Raw genomic sequence first — 13,855 nt, forward strand, 5'->3', positions numbered from 1 at the left:
CCCCATACCATCACGCCAGGTGATACGCCAGTGTGGTGAAGACCAATACACGCTTCCAATGTGCGTTAACCGCGATGTCGCCAAACACGGATGCAACCATCATGATGCTATAAACAGAAGCTGGATTCATCCAAAAAAAAATGACGTTTTGCCATTCGTGCAACCAGGTTCGTCGTTTAGTACACCATCGCAGTCGCTCCTGTCTGTGATGCAGCGTCAAGGGTAACCACAGCCATGGTCTCCGAGCTGATAGTCCATGCTGTTGCAAACGTCGGCGGAACTGTTCGTGCAGATGGTTGTTGTCTTGCAAACTTCCCCATCTGTTGACTCAGGGATCGAGACGTGGTTGCACGATCCGTTACAGCCATGCGGATAAGCTGCCTGTCATCTCGACTGCTAGTGATACGAGACCGTTGGGATCCAGCACGGCGTTGCGTATTACCCTCCTGAACCCACCGATTCCATATTCTGCTAACAGTCATTGGATCTCGACCAACGCGAGCAGCAATGTCGCGATACGATAAACCGCTATCGCGATAGGCTACAATACGACTATTATCAAAGTCGGAAAGGTGATGGTACGCATTTCTCCTCCTTACACGAGGCATCACAACAACGTTTCACCAGGCAACGCCGGGCAACTGCTGTTTGTGTATGAGAAGTGGGTTGGAAACTTTCCTCATGTCAGCACGTTGTAGGTGTCGCCAACGGCGCCAACCTTGTGTGAATGCTCTGAAAAGCTAATCATTTGCATATCACAGCATCTTCTTCCTGTCGGTTAAATTTCGCGTCTGTAGCACGTCATCTACGTGGTGCAGCAATTTTAATGGCCAGTAGTATAGCTCCTCAGTTTGCCTCATAAGGGCTGAGTGCACCCCGCTTGCCAGGTGATCTGACAGGAACCGGCTGTTACAACTGCGAGAAGGCCGTTGGCTGTGTTCTCATTTGCTGCGGCACATTCTACACGAACGCTGTGTCCCATACCAGTACTAATTGAAGCGAAATGAAATCTTTTTTTCTTATTATGTACTCTGAGAGCAAATGGAGAATCATATTCAGTATCAAATAATTTAAAAAACAATACTACAAGGTAAATAAATTATACACAACTGCAACCAGTCACTTTTTTCATTAATAATACTTTATTACATTAACCGGTTTTCGAACCCTTTCAGGTTCATCTTCAGATGATTTCGGGAGAATCCGGGAAGCTACATCATTATTGGTAGTAGCATAATGCTGGGTGCTGGTTCTATGGCAGAAAGATGGGTCACACTTTAATGTATCGCCATGACTATAGATTATCTGTCGATATGGGTGTGAATTTAGTTTTTACTTACTGCGACAGCATAGGCGGCTTTTTTCGTATCTGTCTGCATCCATTTTGAAGTCCAGAACACTTTCACACAAACTATATTAGTTCACACTTTAACAGTGACACTTCACCAGCATCCAGCATGCGCTTTACAACTGTTGCTTATAACAAAGATCTTGACACAGAGATATGGCATAGGCCTACTTTGTACAGAGATGAAATTTGTTGTTCTTTACATGTGTTAAGGTTGATATAAGGGCAAGTTTTTTCATCAGAATGGTGATAACATGAGAGCACTAGAGAAATTAATAATAAATTACTACAAGAATAAATTTCGGTGATCTGTTATGTTATTTCTATTTGTATGTTACAGGCAGTTTTTTTTTATTTATATATATAACATGGACAAAATTCTTTAGCTGTTGACTAATTTTATTCTAATATTAGAGTGATCTGGGATATTGGTAAAGGCAGCTTATGTTTGTTCCAGCTAGAATTAATATGTATAAAGTACTGATTTATGTTAGCAATGGAGGGCTTTAACATTTAGAGATATGGTACATGTCTTATTCTGTGGTAGTATATTACATTGACACCAGTGTGGTTAGGATGTAAGGAGAGGCGGGGGGGGGGGTCATTGGGAGGGGGGGGTTGGGGAGCTGGTGTATGTTTTATTGGGTGGTTACTTGTTTTGAACTAGTAGATCTTCAAAGTTCTGAAGGAAAAATTTGTTTCTCAGTTCAGTTTGATCATTAAGTAGGCAGTCAGGTGCTGTATTTGTGTAGACAAATATTTCAATTTCTTCGAGAAGGTCAAGTATTGTGCCTTTGTTGGCAAAATGTAGGATTCGGAGATTCTGTTCTATGTTGTTTGCAGAATGATTGTGTTGGGCAAGATGTGAGGCAAAGCTGGACTTGTTCAGGTTGTTAAGACGGAGTGCATCCATGTGTTCTTTATATCTTGTTGTGAAGCTTCTACCAGTTTGTCCAATGTAGAAGCTTGGACATGAGTTGCAAGTGAGCTTGTACACACCTGACTTTTGATATTTTTGTATAGTGGTTTTGGTGGTGTGTATGATTTGATTTTGTACTTTGTTGGTGGTGAAGAAACTTATTTTTATGTTGTATGTCTTGAAGAGGTTGGCAATTTGGTGAGAAATCTTCCCTAGGAAAGGCAGGCTAACAAATGTGGTTTTCTTGTTTGTGGGTGGTTGTTCAGCAGTTGGTTGATTTAGTTTTGCTGTATGGATTAGTTTATCTACTATTGCAGGGTTGTACCCATTGGTGGAGGCAATTGATTTAATAATTTCTGTTTCTTTTTGTCTTTCATTTGTGTCCATTGGGATTTTCAGCATGCGATTAACCATTGTTCTGAAGAATGCTTTTTTATGTTGGTCTGGATGGCAAGAGGATTTGTGTATGGTAACATTGGTGGTTGTTGGCTTTCTGAAAATTTGAAATTTATGCTTCTGATTTTTATTTGAGATTGTTAGATCAAGATAGTTAATGCCTTCTGGTGTTTCATGTTCTACTGTGAATTGGATTTTATTGTGTATTTTATTAAGTTCTTTGGCTAGATTATTTATTTCTTCTGTTGCTCCATTGAACAGAATGAGTGTGTCATCAACATAGCGTTTGTAATAAAGCAGCTTATCTTTTAGTTGTGTATGGGACCTGAAAAAGTTATTTTCAAGGTTATTGATATATATGTCTGCTAGCAAGCCTGCAAGACTACTACCCATTGCCAGTCCGTCTTCCTGAATGTAAAACTTGTTGTTGAACAGGAGGTAGTTGTGTGACAATATGAGTTCCAGGATCTCTATGAGTTCATAGAACTCATATTGTCACACAACTACTTCCTGTTCAACAACAAGTTTTACATTCAGGAAGACGGACTGGCAATGGGTAGTAGTCTTGCAGGCTTGCTAGCAGACATATATATCAATAACCTTGAAAATAACTTTTTCAGGTCCCATACACAACTAAAAGATAAGCTGCTTTATTACAAACGCTATGTTGATGACACACTCATTCTGTTCAATGGAGCAACAGAAGAAATAAATAATCTAGCCAAAGAACTTAATAAAATACACAATAAAATCCAATTCACAGTAGAACATGAAACACCAGAAGGCATTAACTATCTTGATCTAACAATCTCAAATAAAAATCAGAAGCATAAATTTCAAATTTTCAGAAAGCCAACAACCACCAATGTTACCATACACAAATCCTCTTGCCATCCAGACCAACATAAAAAAGCATTCTTCAGAACAATGGTTAATCGCATGCTGAAAATCCCAATGGACACAAATGAAAGACAAAAAGAAACAGAAATTATTAAATCAATTGCCTCCACCAATGGGTACAACCCTGCAATAGTAGATAAACTAATCCATACAGCAAAACTAAATCAACCAACTGCTGAACAACCACCCACAAACAAGAAAACCACATTTGTTAGCCTGCCTTTCCTAGGGAAGATTTCTCACCAAATTGCCAACCTCTTCAAGACATACAACATAAAAATAAGTTTCTTCACCACCAACAAAGTACAAAATCAAATCATACACACCACCAAAACCACTATACAAAAATATCAAAAGTCAGGTGTGTACAAGCTCACTTGCAACTCATGTCCAAGCTTCTACATTGGACAAACTGGTAGAAGCTTCACAACAAGATATAAAGAACACATGGATGCACTCCGTCTTAACAACCTGAACAAGTCCAGCTTTGCCTCACATCTTGCCCAACACAATCATTCTGCAAACAACATAGAACAGAATCTCCGAATCCTACATTTTGCCAACAAAGGCACAATACTTGACCTTCTTGAAGAAATTGAAATATTTGTCTACACAAATACAGCACCTGACTGCCTACTTAATGATCAAACTGAACTGAGAAACAAATTTTTCCTTCAGAACTTTGAAGATCTACTAGTTCAAAACAAGTAACCACCCAATAAAACATACACCAGCTCCCCAACCCCCCCCTCCCAATGACCCCCCCCCCCCCGCCCCTCCTTACATCCTAACCACACTGGTGTCAATGTAATATACTACCACAGAATAAGACATGTACCATATCTCTAAATGTTAAAGCCCTCCATTGCTAACATAAATCAGTACTTTATACATATTAATTCTAGCTGGAACAAACATAAGCTGCCTTTACCAATATCCCAGATCACTCTAATATTAGAATAAAATTAGTCAACAGCTAAAGAATTTTGTCCATGTTATATATATAAATAAAAAAAAACTGCCTGTAACATACAAATAGAAATAACATAACAGATCACCGAAATTTATTCTTGTAGTAATTTATTATTAATTTCTCTAGTGCTCTCATGTTATCACCATTCTGATGAAAAAACTTGCCCTTATATCAACCTTAACACATGTAAAGAACAACAAATTTCATCTCTGTACAAAGTAGGCCTATGCCATATCTCTGTGTCAAGATCTTTGTTATAAGCAACAGTTGTAAAGCGCATGCTGGATGCTGGTGAAGTGTCACTGTTAAAGTGTGAACTAATATAGTTTGTGTGAAAGTGTTCTGGACTTCAAAATGGATGCAGACAGATACGAAAAAAGCCGCCTATGCTGTCGCAGTAAGTAAAAACTAAATTCACACCCATATCGACAGATAATCTATAGTCATGGCGATACATTAAAGTGTGACCCATCTTTCTGCCATAGAACCAGCACCCAGCATTATGCTACTACCAATAATGATGTAGCTTCCCGGATTCTCCCGAAATCATCTGAAGATGAACCTGAAAGGGTTCGAAAACCGGTTAATGTAATAAAGTATTGTTAATGAAAAAAGTGACTGGTTGCAGTTGTGTATAATTTATTTACATTAATATACAGTCACGGTTCTAAAATATCCGTAATGGATAAGCATAATACTACAAGGGACTCGATGTGTAAGATATACGCAACTGATAACATATAGGTAAAGTAAGAATCGGCTTCAATTGTAATGAGAATTTATTTATTAATTGCGTGAATGGTTTCAGACCGCTAAAGCTCCATTCTCAGCCTCTGACAATTAATTGGATGCAAACATGCATATCGGTCGGACCTGTCTGTTTGGAAAGTCAGGTTCTCGTCCTCCCATGCGCAAGGGAGCTACGAACAGCCAGCGAAGCACAACACGGAGGCCAACAAACGAACTATGTAGGTGTATCTGTATGTCTGATTGTTTCTAGTTAATTGTTCGAACTTGAGGACGAAGCTGTAATGCTTTGAATCCAGTCATGCAATAAATAAACAAATTCTCATTACGGCTCAGGCGGATTCTTGCTTTACAAACTACACTACAGCTCCGCGCAACACTGGATCAAGGTAAAAGCTATCAGTGTGAATGTCTGGCGGAATGGGACTACAAGAAACGACGTTCGAAACAGGAGTGATTTAGCACTCTCCTAGGGCTTTTTTGCGCAGCAAGCCGCTGCAAGTGGCCTACTGAAGTGCTAACAAAAGGAAAAGGAATGAGGGGCAGTGTGTGAAAGCAGGCGGGCCGCCGCTCCTCCCCTTCCATGGCCCACACAAAGCAGCCGGGCTGCTCTGTCGAGTCGTCGGCCACGACCTTGGCGTCCGCGAACGTGGTCCGGCGGTTTTTGCTGCTCGCTCGTAGTTCCGTTACCTGCATGGAACCAGAGCGGTACTCTCCACGCCAAGTTCTTTGCCGCTATTCACTAGCTGTAGAATCATGTCCTACCCTGGCCGGCCGGAGTGGCCGTGCGGTTCTAGGCGCTACAGTCTGGAGCCGAGCTACCGCTACGGTCGGAGGTTCGAATCCTGCCTCTGGCATGGATGTGTGTGATGTCCTTAGGTTAGTTAGGTTTAAGTAGTTCTAAGTTCTAGGGGACTGATGACCTCAGAGGTTAAGTCGCATAGTGCTCAGAGCCATTTGAAGCCATGTCCTACCCTATGCGCCACGCACTATGCGCCACCACCATTGTGCAAGACAGTACCTGTGTCAGTTGCGAAATTGCTATTGACACATTTTCAACGCGATCAGGGGCATGAAAAATGTAGTCGAAATCTAGTGCTCATCCAATGCTAACATATAATTCAAATCTGGCCAAAACCGCAAATAAATGAATTTCCTATTTCTCTGCCTGCATGCGTTACGCTTCTGTAGTGGAGATAAATAACGCATGATAATGGTGCGGCGCAGAAAATGAAGGTAGCCATTTCGAAATCCGGTACTGGAATTATTTTTTATTTTTTATTTTTTTTATTTGATAGGATTTGGCTGAAAGTAGAAGGAGAGGTCGTGGCAGAATATTCCCGATCATCAGACTGTGAAACAGTACCCTTTATAGTCTCATCAATTACTTGTGTAGAGACACAACGGAGATATGTTACACAGTCTTCCTTCACATAGGTGTGAAGGGTTTTCCAAACTACATTCCATGGAACACTGGTGTGAGTAAGTTCTCCGCGGAATAGTGTTAATAACACGACTTTTTTCGATATTTTGACGAAATCATTATTTTTTAAAAAAATTTATTATGATTTCTTTGTTTAGCCAACAGCCTTGCCGCAGTGGTAACACCGGTTCCCGTCAGATCATCGAAGTTAAGCGCTGTCGGGCTGGGTTAGCACTTGGATGGTCTGTCAAGCGCTGTTGGCAAGCGGGATGCACTCAGCCCTTGTGAGGCAAAAGCTACTTGATTGAGAAGTAGTGGCTCTGGTCTCGTAAAATGACGAACAGCCGGGAGAGCGGTGTGCTGACCACATACCCCTCCATATCCGCATCCCGTGACGGCTGTTGTTGAGGATGACACGGCGGCCGGTCGGTATCGTTGGGCCTTCCAAGGCCTGTTCGGACGGAGTTTAGTTTTAGTTATGATCAAAAATTGAAGTTATCACCGAATACTCAATATAAAAAATTCAACAGCCTAGATCGCATAAATATTCCTTTATATAAGACAACCGGCTTCTGATACGTGGTATTTATTGGTATTAAGGAAAAGTGGAAGGGAGGACCCACCAATGCAACTTTCTTTTAACACTGCCTGCTGTTTTAACAATATATAATAATAAATTTGTTTTCTGTACAAATTAACAAATTTGTGAAATGAATAAGAGAAATCAAGACAAGAACAACGTGACAATAACTACAAGGACCCGGACCTGCAGAACGCCAGTTATCGGGTGAAACAGCGGTGTTTACTACCGCGCTGGACACAGTTTCTCTTATTAAATGCCCTTCTGCAACACATGAAAAAAAAGTAATATTGATGACAATAGTGTTTCAATTACTCAAACAAATGATGTAAATTTCTTTTTATTTCGAAACTGTATGTCGAAAGGTTTCGGGTTACGATGGGCATCTACGCTTAAATGTTAAACAAATTTGGAAACAGTTATGACAATGAGAAGGCTTTCTTCAAAGCGAGCAACCTTTTCACTTCAATCAGCAACACGGTGCGATTGGATCCCAGCCCGTCCCTTTTGATAACTTATTCTGACTAAATAAAGCCCTGGTGACAGTAGGCTGTTAATATGTCAAAAGTTAAATTGCTTCTCAGTTATGAAGGCTGCTCTGAAGGAACGTTTTAATAGATTATGTATGAGCACTTATTACAAGAGAACTCACTCGGCGGAACTACAAGATCCAGTTAAAAATACACCAACAATGAACCGGTCCTTCAAAGACATGAACGCACAGCGTAGTACAAAAGGTAGTTCAGATTATCTCAAACTCATGTGTTATTACTTTTATGTTGTAATTTCATGTACTGACATGTTCCATGACCTTGTAGATTTGCTCCACAATTTGGTCCTACTGAACTTCACCTGTAAATAAATAAATAAACTTCTAAATCTTACCCCTGTTTGTTTAATGGCAAACTGTGCTTTGGTACAACTGTTCCGACTGTATTTCCGATCAGGAGACGATTCATTAAAACATTTATGATCTGGTATGATGAACTAGAAAGGAAGGGCAATATAATATCAGAACAAGTTTTCAAATGACAATACTACGGTCTATACGAGGCCTGTTCAGAAAGTAAGCTCCGATTGATTGCCAAATTGAAACCACAGTGAACATCAGAAATGTTTTACTTGTAACAATTAGCTACACCTCTCAGCTACTTCTCTACGTAGTCGCCGTTCTGACTTAGACTTTTGTTATAGCGTTGTACCAACTTTTCAATAGCCTCATCATAGAAGGCAGACGCCAGTGCTTTCCGCCAATTCTCCACGCTGGCCTACACCTCGTTGTCTGTGTCAAAATGTTGTCTTCAAAGACAGCGGTTCATGTGACCAGAGATGAAACTCAGGGGGAGACAATTGCGGACTGTATTGTGGGTAATCTAACATTTCCATTTGAAAACGATGAAGGAGCATCTTCATTGCCCCTGCAGAATGCGGCTGAGAATTGTCTTGAAGAAGAAACAGCACGACAATTATGTAATGTTAGCTGCATAGCTTCAGGCGAAATTTCTCACCAGGCCCTCGTACTTGGCGGCAGACACTATTTTCTAGACATCTTTACGCACTCACTGCCAGCTCAGAAATGAGAAGAGCGACGTGATGCTAACTGGGGTTATACTAGAGACACTACCCAACACATCTGTGCAAAGCTTTATCGGATTTTCATAGTCGTTTCCATTTCGCGACCGATCGGAGCTTACTTTCTGAACGCCCCTCGTACTTACGACCAAAGTGCCGGCCGAGTAAGACTCTGACGGTCTGATACAAACCAGAAAATAATTAGGAGGTCGGGTAGACAATTACACCAATTACCACGAGGATTACAGAATGTTACTCCCCTTTAGCAGCAAGCATCTCCATGGGTTCACGGTGCATCGCGGCGGTTGCTGAAGGGTGCTGATGACAGCCAGGTAGAAGGGGGCAGCCAGGCCAAGAGTAGTCAGTCGTCCAACCCGAATGTTGTCAACCAACGGAGGGGATGTCGGCCTGCTGCTTGTAGTAGACCCTGACCCCGGTGAAGTACTCCCTTATCTTCGTTCTGCACAGGCCCTCCTTGCGTAGCTCGTGGCTTCGGCCGCTCGGACCTCGTGACCGCCTCCTGCGCGACGCTACCGCCAATCCCCAAACTTGGTGCTTCCCTTCCCGGGCCAGCGAACCCGTATATATATCGACAAACAAAGACCATCTGAGGACACAACCCACACAGATATTGGCAACGCGGCCGCAAGAGGGTCAGTCGATACTATCCTTGAGCCAGTGGCGCCGCCGGTCGCTGTGGCCGAGCCGTTCTAGGCCCTCCAGTCCGGAACCACGTGGATGCAGCGGTTGCAGGTTCGAATCCTGCCTCGGGCATGGATGTGTGTGATGTCCTTAGATTAGCTCATCTTAAGCAGTTCTAAGTTCTAGGGCTGTGATGACCTCAGATGTTAAGTCCCAAAGTCCTCAGAGCCATTTGAACCAGTGGCGCCAGACAGAACAGTCTACTAACTTAATGGCGCCACAGCTCAGTTTCGACACACTTTGCTGTCATTTTAGGTCTTAAAAATCTTTTTTGTAGTGAAACGCGTTAATTTTACGCTGGACCTCACGCCAAGTTGTTATATGGATAAAAATCTGGAAATTATAGCCGACCGGGGTGGCCGAGCGGTTCTAGGCGCTACAGTCTGGAACCGCGCGACCGCTATGGTCGCAGGTTCGAATCCTGCCTCGGGCATGGATGTGTGGATGTCTATGGGTTAGTTAGTTAGTTAGTTCTAAGTTCTAGGGGACTGATGACCTCAGATGTTAAGTCCCATAGTGCTCAGAGCCAATTGAACCATTTTGCGAATTATAAAAGGCCTGTCATAATCAAAATATTTAAAAATGTAAAGTATCTTTTGGAAATAGGCATGTCCATCTATATAACCCTGACAGATGCTTGTTATATCACAAAACTCAGTACACAGTAGCAGATCTGTCTACATAAGCTGGACTTATTCTAAGCAGCGAAAATCCACGTTAAACGGCGTATAAGATACAACTGCCGTTTAATGTTGATTTCCACTGTTTAGAAAATGTCCACCTTATGTAAACAGATGTGCTACAGTGTACTGTGTTTTTGTGATGTAACAAGCATCTGTAAGCGATATATAGATGGATATGCCCATTTGCACAAGGTGCTTTATTTTTTTTAACATTTTAATTACAAAAGAACTTTTATAATGTGCTGATTTTTATCCACATGACAATGTGGCGTAAGGTCCAACGTAAAATGAACACATTTCAATACAAAAAGTTGTTTAAGACCTGAAGACAACAGCAAAATCTTTTGAAACCGGTTGTCTTTAACAAAGGAATATTTATGCTATCTAGGATGCTGAATGTATTTAGCAAGAAAAACAGATCGCTCCTTCGATATTCCCAGAATGAGAAAATTCAAAAGCATAAACAACTTTTTGTAATTTTTTAAATTATTAAACTATAAAACAACGGGTTTCATCAAAGTACCAGGATCATCGAAGTGTTCCTTCAGACAAAAATTTTGGGAACCCCTGTTCTATACTTACCCATCAGGCTTCTGTAGTAGTAACGCCGCCCTTTTTTTCGAACATTCCATTTTTTCCTAAACGTGTATCATAAACTTTCAAATGGGCTACACTGATCTGTTACGAATATAGCATTTCGCTTCTGCATTTGTTTCATCTCACTCTTACTGCAGTATAATATGATGATAATGTTCAAATGTGTGTGAAATCTTATGGGACTTAACTGCTAAGGTCACCAGTCCCTAAGCTTACACACTACTTAACCTAAATTATCCTAAGGACAAACACACACACCCATGCCCGAGGGAAGACTCGAATCTCCGCCGGGACCAGCCGCGCAGTCCATGACTGCAGCGCCACAGACCGCTCGGCTAATCCCGCGCTGCTGATAATAATGCTCTGCCGTTCTGGCCTCAGACTGGCCAATCGAGACCGACCGACTACCTTATCACCTTCGGCCAGTGGTATCATGTGAATCAGTTTTGGAGGTTCTTGTCTTCAGCACACAACTCTCTCGACCATGGCAGACTTCGCAGACGGTCGAGCGGCTACTTCCTCTTCAAGCAGCTCCTCAACACTGGTATCACGAGCCTGAGTGCATTCCCGATTCAGTCCTCCCTGGCAGTAACAGAAATTGATCTCAGGTGCTCCACACGGCAGTCGGCCACGTCGACCACAGTTACGTAGGCGCGCTCTTACTAGACTGGAACAGCAAAGTTTCTACCACAGGCTACGCTCTACACAGGCACGACTGAGTGCCTGCTCTCAGCACTTCAACTCTGCCAGCATAGCTCGCGAGAAACAACTTGTCTCGTGTGTAGAGACGCATTCTCTTCTTGAGCGTTGGGCCGACTTGCATCCCTTTGTTCCGAAAAGCGCTGCCTCAGTTGACAGCCACTTTACGACCTAAGCAATACGTTCAATCTGGTTGCTATCTCTTTACTACATAGCCGGGCGTTGCAGTCTTCGCGCACAGAAGGTGCAGGGGCAGTTGTTCATAATCACACATGTGTAATCGTACATAATGATTCAACTGGCCCTGGCGATCGGTATTATGCAGCCCACAACACCCTCTCAAGCCAAAAGCGAGATTTCCATATTCTCTCACTCATTATGCACTAACATTTATTCCTAGAAAAAAAGTGAACAGAACCTTTTTGTAGTAATTTTAAAGTAGTTAAATTTTATACTAGAATACGTTTTCGCTGGAGGCCACAGTTTTCGAATGTGCTTTAGGCGAAGAAGATGCTGCGATATGCAAATGATTAGCTTTTCAGAGCATTCACACAAGGTTGGAGCCGGTGGCAACACTTACAACTTGTTGACATGAGGAAAGTTTCCATCCGATTTCTCATACACAAACAGCAGTTGACCGGCGTTGCCTGGTGAAACGTTGTTGTGGTGCCTCGTGTAAGGAGGAGAAATGCGTACCATCACGTTTCCGACTTCGATAGAGGTCGGATTGTAGCCTATCGCGATTGCGGTTTATCGTATCGCGACATTGCTGCTCGCGTTGGTCGAGTTCCAATGACTGTTAGCAGAATATGGAATCTGTGGGTTCAGGAAGGTAATACGGAACGCCGTGCTGGATCCAACGGCGTTGTATCACTAGCAGTCGAGATGATAGGCATCTTATCCGCATGGCTGTAACGGATCGTGCAGCCACGTCTCGATCCCTGAGTCAACAGATCGGGATGTTTGCGAGACAACAACCAACTGCATGAACAGTTCGACGACGTTTGCAGCAGCATGGACTATCAACTGGGAGACCATGGCTGCGGTTACCCTTGACGCTGCATCACAGACAGGAGCGCCTGCGATGGTCTACTCGACGACGAACCTGGGTGCACGAATGGCAAAACGTCATTTTTCGGATGAATCCAGGTTCTGTTTACAGCAGCATGATGGTCGCATCCGTGTTTGGCGACATCGCGGTGAACGCACATTGGAAGCGTGTAGTCGTCATCGCCATACTGGCGTATCACCAGGCGTGATGGTATGGGGTGCCATTGGTTACACGTCTCGGTCACCTCTTGTTGCATTGACGTCACTTTGAACAGTGGATGTTACATTTCAGATGTGTTATTACCCGTGGCTCTACCCTTCATTCGATCCCTGCGAACCCTACACTTCAGCAGTATAATGCACGACCGCATGTTGCAGCTCCTGTACGGGCCTTTCTGGATACAGAAAATGTTCGACTGCTGCCCTGGTCAGCACATTCTCCTGTTTTCTCACCAATTGAAAACGTCTGGTCAATGGTGGCCAAGCAACTGGCTCGTCACAATACGCCAGTCACTACACTTGATGAACTGTAGTATCGTGTTGAAGCTGCATGGGGAGATGTGCCTGTACACGCCATCTGTTTGACCCAATGCCCAGGCGTATCAATGCCTTTATTACGGCCAGAGGTGATTGTTCTGGGTACTGATTTCTCAGGATCTATGTACCCAACTTGCGTGAAAATGTAATCACATGTCAGTTCTAGTATAACATATTTGCTCAATGAATACCCGTTTATCATCTGCATTTCTTCTTGGAGTAGCAATTTTAATGGCTAGTAGTGTACACTGAATTTCCTACAAAAATGTCCTTTTTATTTTTTCTGTGGGACTAATAATTTGGTGTACTGAGCGAGAGAATGTGAAATGTTGCACATGGTATTTGAAAGCGTTGTAGGTTGCATAAAAGTAGACAAAGTAGCGGTAGGGGAAGCTGAACCATCCCATATACAGCGTCATTAAATGTTGTCCGGAAAAGAAAATGAGGAATCAGAATGTCATTAAAAACGGTGCTTGAGAGAGGTACAGAAACTGCTAGTTGTTCCAATTGCAAACTCGAGTCGAGCCTCCGGGTCACTACAGTCTGCTAGCTGTTAGACATGTCGCCCGCCTTCCCCTTCGTACACACGTATAGCATGCTCACTGATGCTACATGCACCGTGCGTGTGTCTGACCAGCAGTCATTCCTCAACAGTTGACGCTGCTTTGGCCAGTACGTGTTTATATCGATAGTAGACCGGTGGACATAATGTTCTGGCTGATCAGTGGG

At 42.8% G+C, this 13,855-nt stretch overlaps 1 protein-coding gene across 1 annotated transcript in view; it reads left to right on the plus strand.

Annotated features, from left to right (window-relative positions):
* LOC126202967 (uncharacterized) overlaps positions 1 to 13,855 on the plus strand; it is a 360,529-nt gene that overhangs the window by 311,164 nt on the left and 35,510 nt on the right. The gene's annotated exons all lie outside the window — the stretch shown is intronic.

The sequence above is a fragment of the Schistocerca nitens genome, chromosome 9 (genome assembly GCF_023898315.1).
Source record: "Schistocerca nitens isolate TAMUIC-IGC-003100 chromosome 9, iqSchNite1.1, whole genome shotgun sequence".
NCBI lineage: Eukaryota > Metazoa > Arthropoda > Insecta > Orthoptera > Acrididae > Schistocerca > Schistocerca nitens.